At 49.1% G+C, this 11,082-nt stretch overlaps 1 protein-coding gene and 1 pseudogene across 1 annotated transcript in view; one reads left to right on the plus strand and one right to left on the minus strand.

Moving 5' to 3' along the window:
* CCDC126 (coiled-coil domain containing 126) overlaps positions 1-3,162 on the minus strand; it is a 30,684-nt gene extending 27,522 nt beyond the window's left edge. The window contains exon 1 of the mRNA XM_062179103.1: positions 2,977-3,162. The gene's annotated coding sequence lies outside the window, so the exon portion shown is untranslated. The remainder of the gene's footprint in view (positions 1-2,976) is intronic.
* Positions 3,163-10,560: 7,398 nt separating this feature from the next.
* Positions 10,561-10,686, plus strand: LOC133750145 (U2 spliceosomal RNA; annotated as a pseudogene).
* The last annotated feature ends 396 nt before the right edge of the window (positions 10,687-11,082 follow it).

Raw genomic sequence — 11,082 nt, forward strand, 5'->3', positions numbered from 1 at the left:
ATCTTCTACTGCTTTCTCAGGCCATAGCAGACAGCTGGATTGGAAGTGGAGCAGCCAGGACTCGAACTGGCGCCCATATGAAATGCCAGCACTGCAGGCGGCAGCCCTATCTGCTACCCCACAGCACCGGCCCCTAATCCTATCTTAAAATCTCTGCTTCAGATCCAATTTTTGCATTTATCCAGTGCTCTGCTTTCTGTGCTGCTATGACTTACAGCTAAAAGTAACTATTGACAGCAGCAGCAGCAGCAGCTGGCGAACACAGACGGCCTCATTCAGCCAAAGGTGCTACAAGAACCACTGCCTGCAAGTCTCCGAAGGACTTTCAGGCAGAGACACATCTAGTTACCACAAAAAGACACAGCACATTCACCACAGCCAAGAGGGTCAGACACCTCTCTCCAGAAAATGACTCAGAAGTGGGTCCTCCACACACTGGACCCTGGAATGCAGTTTCAGGGGGAAGACTCATTCCTAAATACTTCTTCTGCATACCATTGCCTGAGGCTAATATTAACATAGCACACAGCCATCTACTTCGTGATCAGGTATATGATTTAAGATGTGCTGCTTTGAGAGGAGCCACACTAAACTTCCAGCTAAGATACAGAAAGAAGAATCTCAAGAGACTGGGTCATTTCTAGATGGCATATTTGGGAGAAGACAAGAACACTGGACGGTTACAAAAATAGCTAAAAGAAAAGGGATAAAGGAAGGCAGGAATAGAAACAGAAAATGTTACACAGAAGGAACACTTCCTGGGGTCGGGTCCCAGCTCTGGCTCCTGACCCCAGCTTCCCGCCAGAGCAGACCTGGGAGGCAGCAGGGATGGCCCAGGCACTTGGCTCCAACCTACAACCCACAGAGAGGACCTGCACTGCATTTTGGCTCCTGTCTGGCTCCTGCCCAGCCTGGTTCTTACAGACATTTGGAGAGTGAACCAACAGATAGGACCTCTGTCTTTCTACCTCTCAAATACTTTACAAATTTAATAAACAAGTGTAATCTAAAATATATTATGCAGTCTTAGACACTTTAATGAGAGAGCCTGACCTGCCCACAGCCTCAACCAATCACGCTTTGTGCCACATGACCCCACCTCCCCCTCCACAGCCAACTAGGCCAGCCGGGGGCACCCTAGCCAGAGGCCTCCTACAAAGGGAGATCAGGGAAACACGGGCAGCCGGCAGAAGCAGCTGAGGGAGGATTTGCGGAGAGCGACCATAAAGATGCGTGTAGGGAACTGACAGACTGGAGTGAGGAAGAAGCAGACGGAACAGACCCGCGGGCTCAGGGCAGAAGAAAGAAGATCAGAGCAGGGAGAGGGAGAACTAAGAAAGCAGTGCGGTTCTCTGGGGTGAAGCCAGTGACTGCCTCTCTCCTGCTGCGCCTGCTTCTCCTCTGCGGAGTTTGAGAGACCTGCATGACCTGGGGCAGGAAAAAACCCCTGCCACACAAAGAGATGACTAGAAGGGTTAACACCAATCACTTCTCCACATTGCAAAGAATCTCTAAAAGCACTTATCACTCAAAGTCTGAGCTCGGCAAGTCCTTGGAATCAGACCAGCTCACTGGTAAGGAGATAAGGAGACTGAGGACTGCAAAGCAACTTCAGGTTACAGGAACAAAGGTCGCCCGCCTGCCTCTGGGTCTGGGTCGGGAGTTTTCTGTCCTGCACAGAAGCCTTGCCTCCAGGCCGGTATCTCGGCCACACATGTCAGCGAATCACAAGGCTTCAGAGCAACCTCCTCTCCCACTGTGTAACTACGTTTCCACGTACTCTCTGGCTCTGTTATCCTATAAAACACACTCTTGAGATTTCTCCTTTTCTTCCTCACATGCATTTCTTAAAAAGTCATCTGTCACTAAAGACACTGGTTACATCAATCCACCAAGCACACTGCGTTCCCCTCTACAACCAACCGCAAGCTGCATTGATTCGGGACATGTTATTTCACTTGTCCAGGGCAGTTTCCTAACCCAAAGCAGTACGGAGCAGACATTTTTAATGAAAAATACATATCCACTCAGGACCATAAAGGTTTCATCGGAGAAAAGCTCATCGCCCAAAATCAAAGAGAAAAAAAGAAAAAAAAAAACAAACAAAAAAAAAAAACAAAACCTGCAAACAACCGAGGCTGAGCAGGGCTCCCGGGAGATTTCGCAAGCCATTCCTTAGCGGGTTCCCACGTGTCAGGAGAGCGCAGCTTGAAAACAAACCCCCAAAGGGAAAAAGGACGATCCAGGGAGAAAATGCAGTGAGAGGCAGGGAAAAAGTTGGCACGGGTGGAGATGGGGCCGCCGCAGGTGCAGGCCTGCAGCACACCCAGGTGCTGGTGCGACAGATGGACACGCGGGCACGGCCAGGGGCCAGGGAGGTGAGCCCGACCTTGCCCGGATTCCCTAAGGCTGATCCGCAGAAGAGCGGAGTCATCGATTTCCTAAGAACATTCTCAGCCATCTTACAGCGGCGCCAGGGACGACGGCGGCGTCGGCTGAAGCCTTCTGTGCGGCCGCGCCAGGGCAGCGAGGTAGCGGGGTGCTGACGAGCGGACAGGACGCACCAAGCTCCCGAGTCCCCAGGCCACGCGAAGTCCCGGGCAGCGCAGCCCCCTCCCGGGGAAGAAGCCGCGGGGCAGGCGCACGCTGCCGATGCCAACTCGCGGGCGAGCGTCGCCGCGTCCGGTCCCCCCCGCGGAGAAGTCGGCCGCTCCGAGCGCCCGGCAGCCCCGGCGGGGAGTTCTCCAAGGGCCGTGGGGAGGGGGCCCCGCGGCCGGAGCCGAGCTGTCAGCAACAGCAGTGAGCGCGGCTGCCGCAGTCGCGGCCGAGCCCGCCCAGCTCGCACCCGGGTCTCGGCCCCCGGCGGTCGGGGCCGCGGCTGTCAGAGCCGGAGAGGCAGGGATGAGGGCCGGCCGCGGTCGGGGGCAGCCGGGCCATCCCGGAGCCCAGACCGCCCGCGTGCCCCCTCCTCACTACCTGGCCACTGGGCTTCCCGTCACGGACGCCGCCGCCGCCGCCGCCGCCGGGTTCCCGAACCGGGGCAGCTCAGCGAGAGCCGATGCGTCAGCCGCGTCCCGCACTCGCGAGGCCGGGATGCAGGAAGGCCGGGGCTGGGCAGTCAGGACGAGGGTGGCTCCCAGCGCACGGAGATTGTACTCCTCGCGTCCCTCGCACTCGGCTTCCGCTCCGCCTCCCGGCCCGGCCCCACCCCCACCGCGCGGCAGGCCGCTCGGGCGCGCGGCATTGTGGGGGTTGTAGTCCGGCGGCGGGGACGAGGCGGCACGTGCCCCCGGCCGCACCTCCCGGGCCCGCGCCGCGCCGTTGCGTGGCAACCGCGGAGGCTGGGGAGACGCCGAGAGCACCGCGTGGCGGCGGCGGGGAGCGCCGGGCGGAACTGGCCTCCCAAAGCCCAGGCGATCCTGGCCCGGCGGCGATCAAAGGCGCTGCCCGCGACAAGGCCCGTTTTTGCGACTGAAGAGCCTCAGCCAGTGGAGTAAGGCAAGAAAAATAAAAGCCCTACAGATGAAATAGGACGAAGCCACACTTGTCTTGAGTATTATAATTACGTATGTGGCAAATCCAAAATAATCTACAGCTACGTTGTATCGATTAATACGTTTAACAAGCTTAAACGATACAGCGTCTTTGAAAATCAGTATTTAAAGGTCGGAGTTGGAGAACTCAAGAGGCTTCCATAGCTTTGGCAGCTCATGACAAGAGCCTTGGGTGATCACTGACCTCATAAATAAAAGAGTATCAATTGTTAAATCAACAATGGGAGTCATTGTGCACTTGCTCCCTGTGTAGGACCTCTGTCTTTAACGTGTTGTACTATGCAAATTAAAGGTAAAACTGCTACTCAAACAGTACTCTATACTTTGTGTATCTGTGTGGGTGCAAACTGTTGAAATTTTTACTTAGTGTATACGAAGTTGATCTGTATATAAAGATCATTGAAAATGAATCTCGATGAAGAATGGGATGGGAGAGGGAGTGGGAGATGGGATGGTTTGCGGGTGGGAGGGAGGTTATGGGGAAAAAAACTGCTATAATCCAAAAGCTGTACTTTTGAAATGTATATTTATTAAATAAAAGTTTTCTAAAAAAAAAAAGTCAGTATTTATTTCTGTATGCCAGGAAAGAAACAGCTGTTTAAAAATGTATCATTTAGCTGGCCCCCTGGCTCACTTGGCTAACCCTCTGCCTGCAGCGCTGGCACCCCAGGTTCTAGTCCCGGTCGGGGCGCCGGATTCTGTCCCAGTTGCTCCTCTTCCAGTCCAGCTCTCTGCTGTGGCCCGGGAAGGCAGTGGAGGATGGCCCAAGTCCTTGGGCCCTGCACCCACATGGGAGACCAGGAGGAAGCACCTGGCTCCTGCCTTCGGATAGGCACAGTGATCCGTGGTGGCCATTTAGGGGATGAACCAACAGAAAGGAAGGCCTTTCTCTCTATCTCTCTCTCTCACTGTCTAACTCTGCCTACAAAAAACAAAACACACACACACACACACACACACACAACACGTATCATTTACCATAGCTCCAAACAGGTATCAAGTACCTTGGAATATATAAAAGAAGTGCAAACTCTGTATGAAAAAAACACTGAAAGACATTTAAGAAGACAAAAAATAAGTAAGATGGCAGTATGCTCACAGCTGCTAGGATTCCAAACTGAAAGATGCCAAGTCTCTGAATTTATCTATAGACCCAGTACAATCCCAGACAAATCTCCTTAGGGGTGTGTGTGTGTGTGTGTGTATGTGCAGGTCTGCCTGTCACAGACTAGACCGCTAATTTAAAATGTTACGGAACACAGGGCCATTGTTGTGGCATAGCAGGTTAAGCCTTTGCCTGCGCTGCTGGCATCCTATATGGACAATGATTGCAGAGCGGCTGCTCTACTAGGATCCAGCTCTCTGCTTTGGCCTGGGAAAGCAGCAGAAGATGGTCCAAAGGTTTGGCTCCTGCACTCACATGGGAGACTCCAGGTAGGCTCTGGGCTCCTGGCTTCTGCCTGAACCACCCACTGTGGCCATTTGAGGAGTGAACCAGTGGATGGAAGATAAGTCTATCTCCCCTTTTCTCTCTCTGTAATTCTGCCTCTGAAATAAATAAATAGCTGGCACCGTGGCTTAACAGGCTAATCCTCTGCCTTGTGAGGCCGGCACACCAGGTTCTAGTCCCGGTTGGGGCACCGGATTCTATCCCGGTTGCCCCTCTTCCAGGCCAGCTCACTGCTATGGCCCGGGAAGGCAGTGGAGGATGGCCCAAGTGCTTGGGCCCTGCACCCGCATGGGAGACCAGGAGAAGTGCCTGGCTCCTGGCTTTGGATCAGCACGATGCGCCGGCCGCAGCGGCCATTGGAGGGTGAACCAATGGCAAAAAGGAAGACCTTTCTCTCTGTCTCTCTCTCACTATCCACTCTGCCTGTCCAAAAAAAAAAAAAAAAAGAAATCGTTTTAAAAGAGTTAAAAGGCAAGCCTCAAAGTTCAAAAACAACTACAACTCAAAGTTGAATTATAACACATACAACCAAGAAAGGTCTTGTATTCAGGGTACATAAAGAGGAGCAGGGGCAGGCGCTGTGGCTCAGCGGGTTAAAGCCCTGGCCTGAAGCGCCGGCATCCCAGTTCTAGTCCCGGCTGCTTCTCTTCCAATCCAGCTCTCTGCTGTGGCCCGGGAGTGCAGTAGAAGATGGCCCAAGTCCTTGGGCCCCTGCACCCACGTGGGAGACCCAGAAGAAGTTCCTGGCTCCGGACTTCAGATTGGCTCAGCTCCAGCCATTGTGGCCATCTGGGGAGTGAACCAGCGGATAGAAGACCTCTCTCTCTGTCTCTACCTCTCTCTGTAACTCTATCTTTCAAATAAATAAAAATAAATCTTTAAAAAAAAAGAGTTGCAATCATAAGGAAAACATCTTCCTTTACCCAGGAAGAAACCAAAATAACCAGTAAACATAGGAGTGTTAACTTCATGTAAGCCTCATGTAAAAACAGGGAAATTCAAACCACAATGAGAGAGTCCTACCACTCACCAGAATAGCTAAAGTACAAAAGGCTGGTAATTACAAATGTTGGCCAGAAGTGGAGCAATGGGGATTCTCTTACTCTACTATAGGGAGAATAAATTAACATAGAAATACGGAAAAAAGGATAAGCAACCGTTTTTACACTACAATATAAATGAATCCTAAAAACAATGTTAAGGAAAAAGATCACAAAAGAACATATAGTATGTTATTACATCTTTTTTTTTTTTTTTAAAAAAAAAGGTTATTTATTAGAAAGGCAGAGTTACAGAGAGAGAGAGAGAGAGAGAGAGAGAGAGAGGTCTTCTATCGGCTGGTTCACTCCTCAGATGGCCACAATGGCCGGAGCTGAGATGATCTGAAGTCAGGAGCCAGGAGTTTCTCTGGGTCTCCCATGTGGGTGCAGGGGCCCAAGGACTTGGGTCATCTTTCACTGCTTTCCCAGGCCATAGCAGAGCTGGATCAGAAGAGAGCAGCTGGGACTTGAACAAGCACTCATATGGGATGCTGGCACTGCAGGTGGCAGCTTTACCTGCTGTGCCACAGCGCTGGCCCCGTTATTACATCTTTATAAGGTTCAAAATACAGAAAAAAAGAATAAGTACTTACTTAAAAATATTTTCAAAAAACTATGAAGAAAAGTAATGAAAAGGGAGAGAGCCCTATGTGACTAGAGTTTAGATTGGGAAGAGATGGTGGGAATTCTACAAATCTATGTCTTGGTTTGGGTGGTATTTACACAGTCGTGGGCTTTAAAAAAAATTTTTTTTTTATTTGACTGGTAGAGTTATAAACAGTGAGAGAGAGACAGAGAGAAAGGTCTTCCTTCTGTTGGTTCACTCCACAAATGGCCTCCACGGCCGGTGCTGTGCCGATCTGAAGCCAGGAGCCAGGTGCTTCTTCCTGGTCTCCTATGCGGGTGCAGGGCCCAAGCACCTGGGCCATCCTCCACTGCCCTCCTGGGCCACAGCAGAGAGCTGGACTGGAAGAGGGGCAGCCGGGACTAGAACCCGGCACCCATATGGGATGCTGGAGCTGCAGGCGAGGATTAACCAAGTGAGCCACGGTGCTGGCCCCACAGTTGTGGGCTTTATAATAATTCATTAGATACTATAATACCTAGTATTCGTTAGGATATCTATTGTTATGTGCTATGTTTCCCAATTTAAAAATAAAAGAGCATGATCTAAGGGCTGCTTGTCTTCTTGAGATTCTAGACTCCACAACCTTGGGCGAGCTCCATGATGTCTCTAACCCTCAGTTCAGTGAGGAGAATACCTCATAAGGATATTGTAAAAATTAAAATGAGAATAGGAGGGCCCAGCTTTGTTGCTTGGCCACTACAGTCGCCACCTGCAATGCTGGGATCCTGTATGGGTGCCTGTTCCAGTCAAGGCTGTTCCACTTCTGATCCAGCTCCATGTTAATGTGCCTGGGAAAGTAGAAGATGGCCCAAGTGCTTGAGTCCCTGTACCCATATGGGAGACCAAATGAAGCTCCTGGCTCCTAGCTTTTGCCTGGCCCAGCCCTAGCTGTTGAGGCCATTTGGGGAGTGAACCAGTGGATGGAAGATCTCTTTCTGTCATTCCCATTCTATAATTCTGACTTTCAAATGAATACATAAATCTTTTCAAAAAATAACTAAAAGGAGAATAGGAGGGGCTGGTGTTGTTGCACAGTGGGTTAAGCCTCTGCTTCTAACAGAAACATCTCTTATTTGAGTGCCTGTTTGAGTCCTGGCTGTTCTGCTTCTGATTCATCTTCTTGCTAATGTGCCTGGGAAAGCAGCAGAAGATATCCCAAGTGTTTGGGCCCCTGCACCCACGTGAGAGACCAGGCACATGGTTTCAGTCTGGACCAGCCGCTGCCATTTTGGCCATTGAGGAGTGAACCAGCTGATGGAAGATCGATCTCTCTCTCTCTTGCTCCATATGTCATTCTATGGGATAAATAAATAAATAAATCTTTAAAAAATAAAATGAGAGGGTTTTTTTCCTCTCTTGGAAGCCTCCCTCCATGCCACTCTGGCTGGAGGTCTTTGACTGTAATAAATGTATGTAAATTTTGAAAAAAAAATTAATAAAATGAGAATAGGAGTGGATGTGTAAAGGCGTTTTTTTTTTTTTTTAACAGTGTTTGCTTATCATATGGCAAGCCCTGAGGATATATTAGTTGTTCTTATTATGACCACATTAAAATGTTAATGACACAGAAGCAAGTAAGTCATGACATGGCATGGCAGAGTATGAGGAGAACTGTATACAAACAGCCACATGGCGTCTGCCTTGTGGGAGGAGCATTGAGTGGGAGAGGTCTGCATGGTAAGCAGGCACAAAGGGAAAAAACAAGAGAGGCCATGTGCATAAAACACGGGCCGATCTGGGGAGGATTACCTCTTATACAGTCACCACAAGATATGTGGCTTTTTTTTTTTTTAAGATTTATTTATTTGAAAGGCAGAGTTATGGCGTGGGGGGGGGGGATCTTTCATCATTGGTTCACTCCCCAAGTAGCTGCAATGGCCAGAGCTAACCCAAGCAAAAGCCAGGAGCCAGGAGATTCTTCTGGATCTCCCACATGGGGGCAGGGGCCCAAGGACTCGGGTCATCTTCTATTGCTTTCCCAGGTGCATTAACAGGGAACTGGATTGGAAGTGGAGCAGCCGGGACTCGAACCGGTGTCCATATGGGATGCTGGTGCTGCAGGTGGTGGCTTTACCCGCTACTCCACAGTGCCAGCCCCCACATGTGGCTTTTGAGAACTTGTAGTGCTAATCTGAATCAAGAGTTGCCATCTCTCACATACAAGCCAAATGTCGAACATTTATTACCAAGAATGTTAACTATCTCTAAAGGTATCTCTAAAGATATTGATTGTGTGTTTAACTTATAATATTTTTATATATTCAATTAAATACATTATTAAAATTAAGTCATCTGGAACCTGGGGTTGGTTTTTTTATTTTTATGTTTTTAAGTGTGAATGATCACAAACAAAAATAAAATTAGATATTTCATTGTTTGTAAAGCTAACATGGGAGCACATGACTTGGAGGGTAAGGGATAGAATTTCATGCAGTGCTTAGCAGCAGGGGTCTTTTATGAGAAACACACAATAAGGCAATGTCACTGTGTAAATGCCACAGGGGTGCACTTACACAAACCTGTGTGGTAGGGGTCACTCACTCAGTGACCTCTGGAAGCCATCAAAAGACACAATAAACACAAGACACACGAGGTTGCTGCTGGTAGAACATGCACACTGCTTTACAGTCAGCCCTTTTTATAGGTACAAAGAATACAGTTTAGGGGGCCGGCACTGTGGCACAGTGGCACAGTGGGTTAAATCTCTGGTCTGCAGCACTGGCATCCCATATGGGTGCCGGTTTGAGTCCTGGCTGCTCCACTTCCAATCCGGCTCTCTGCTATGGCCTGGGAAAGCAGTGGAAAAATGGTCCAAGTCCTTGGGTATCTATACCCATGTGGGAGACCCTGAGGAAGTTCCTGGCTCCGGGCCACGGATCAGCTCAGCTCTGGCTATTGTGGCCATTTGGAGAGTGAACCAGCGGATGGAAGACCTTTCTCTCTGGCTCTACCTCTCTCTGTAACTCTGTCTTTCAAATACATAAAATAAATATTTTTTTAAAAAATTGTATGTGATGTACAATTATAAAAAATACAGTGTAGGGCCGGCGCCGTGGCTCGCTTGGTTAATCCTCCACCTGCGGTGCCAGAATCCCATGTGGGCGCCAGGTTCTAGTCCTGGTTGCTCCTCTTCCAGTCCAGCTCTCTGCTGTGGCCTGGGAAGGCAGTGGAGGATGGCCCAGGTGCTTGGGCCCCTGCACCCAAGTGGGAGACCAGGGGGAAGCACCTGGCTCCTGGCTTCAGATCGGCGTAGCTCCAGCTGTGGCGGCCATTTGGAGGGTGAACCAACGGAGGGAGGACCTTTCTCTCTGTCTCTCCCTCTCACTGTCTGTAACTCTATCTGTCAAATAAATAAATAAATAAATCTTTAAAAAAATACAATGTAAGTAGCAATACAAAAGTATAGGGTAGTGAATACATAAACCGGTAATATGGTCATTTATTATCATTCTCAAGTATTATGTGCCATACACAACTGTGTGGGCTATTCTTTATTCGACTGGTAGCACAGCAGGTTTGTTTACACCAGCGTCACCACAAACCCAGGGGAAACATGCTCCAATGACAGCTACATCACTAGGCTACAGACAGTTTTCATTCTATTATCATCTTAGGGGACCACTGTCTTATATGCAGTCTGTCATGGACCAAAATGTCCTTATGCAGAGCATGGGTACACAATCCTGCTACAGACACAAGAGAAAGTAAAATAGGTAGGCAAGACCAAGAACTTGCAGGGTCGTAAATGGCAAACTAAGCAACTTCTACTTAATTTGAGAAATCTTGCCAGGTATTAAGGTGGGGCAGTGCTTCTGTATTGGTCTGTAAGAGCCTGTTTTGTTACCTAATATTCATGAATGTTAAACCTACTTCTTGTATTAGATTGTAATCACTTTTTGGATTTTTGGCTAAGATCGAGTTTAGTATCTGTTCTTATTGGTTTAATATCTGATACATCCTCTTGTCCTGTATCAGATTGTATTACATCTATTGCAAACACTGACAGGAGCCCTCAACAAATATATGATCATAGAATGAATTGTCTTACTTGTCCAGCACACTAGTCCCAGGGCTCTGCATATACCAAAATGTTCATAGAAAATGGAACTAAAAGTTAAGTTTAGGAGCAGCCATTTGGCATAGCAGCTAGGAAGCCACCTGGGAAATCCATCTCAGAATGCCTGGGTTCAAGTCACAGCTCCACTTCTGATCTAGCTTACTGCTAATGCATCCTGGGAGGCAGCTGGTGATGACTCAAGTACATGAGTCCCTGCCAACCAGGTGGAAGACCCAAGCTGAATTCCAGTCTCCTGGCTTCAGCCTCACCCAGCTCAGTACCATCTGTTGCAGGTACCTAGGGAGTGAACCAATGGATAGAGAATCTCTCTATCTCTGTCTCTCTGCCTTTTA

Source organism: Lepus europaeus, chromosome 20 (assembly GCF_033115175.1).
Source record: "Lepus europaeus isolate LE1 chromosome 20, mLepTim1.pri, whole genome shotgun sequence".
NCBI lineage: Eukaryota > Metazoa > Chordata > Mammalia > Lagomorpha > Leporidae > Lepus > Lepus europaeus.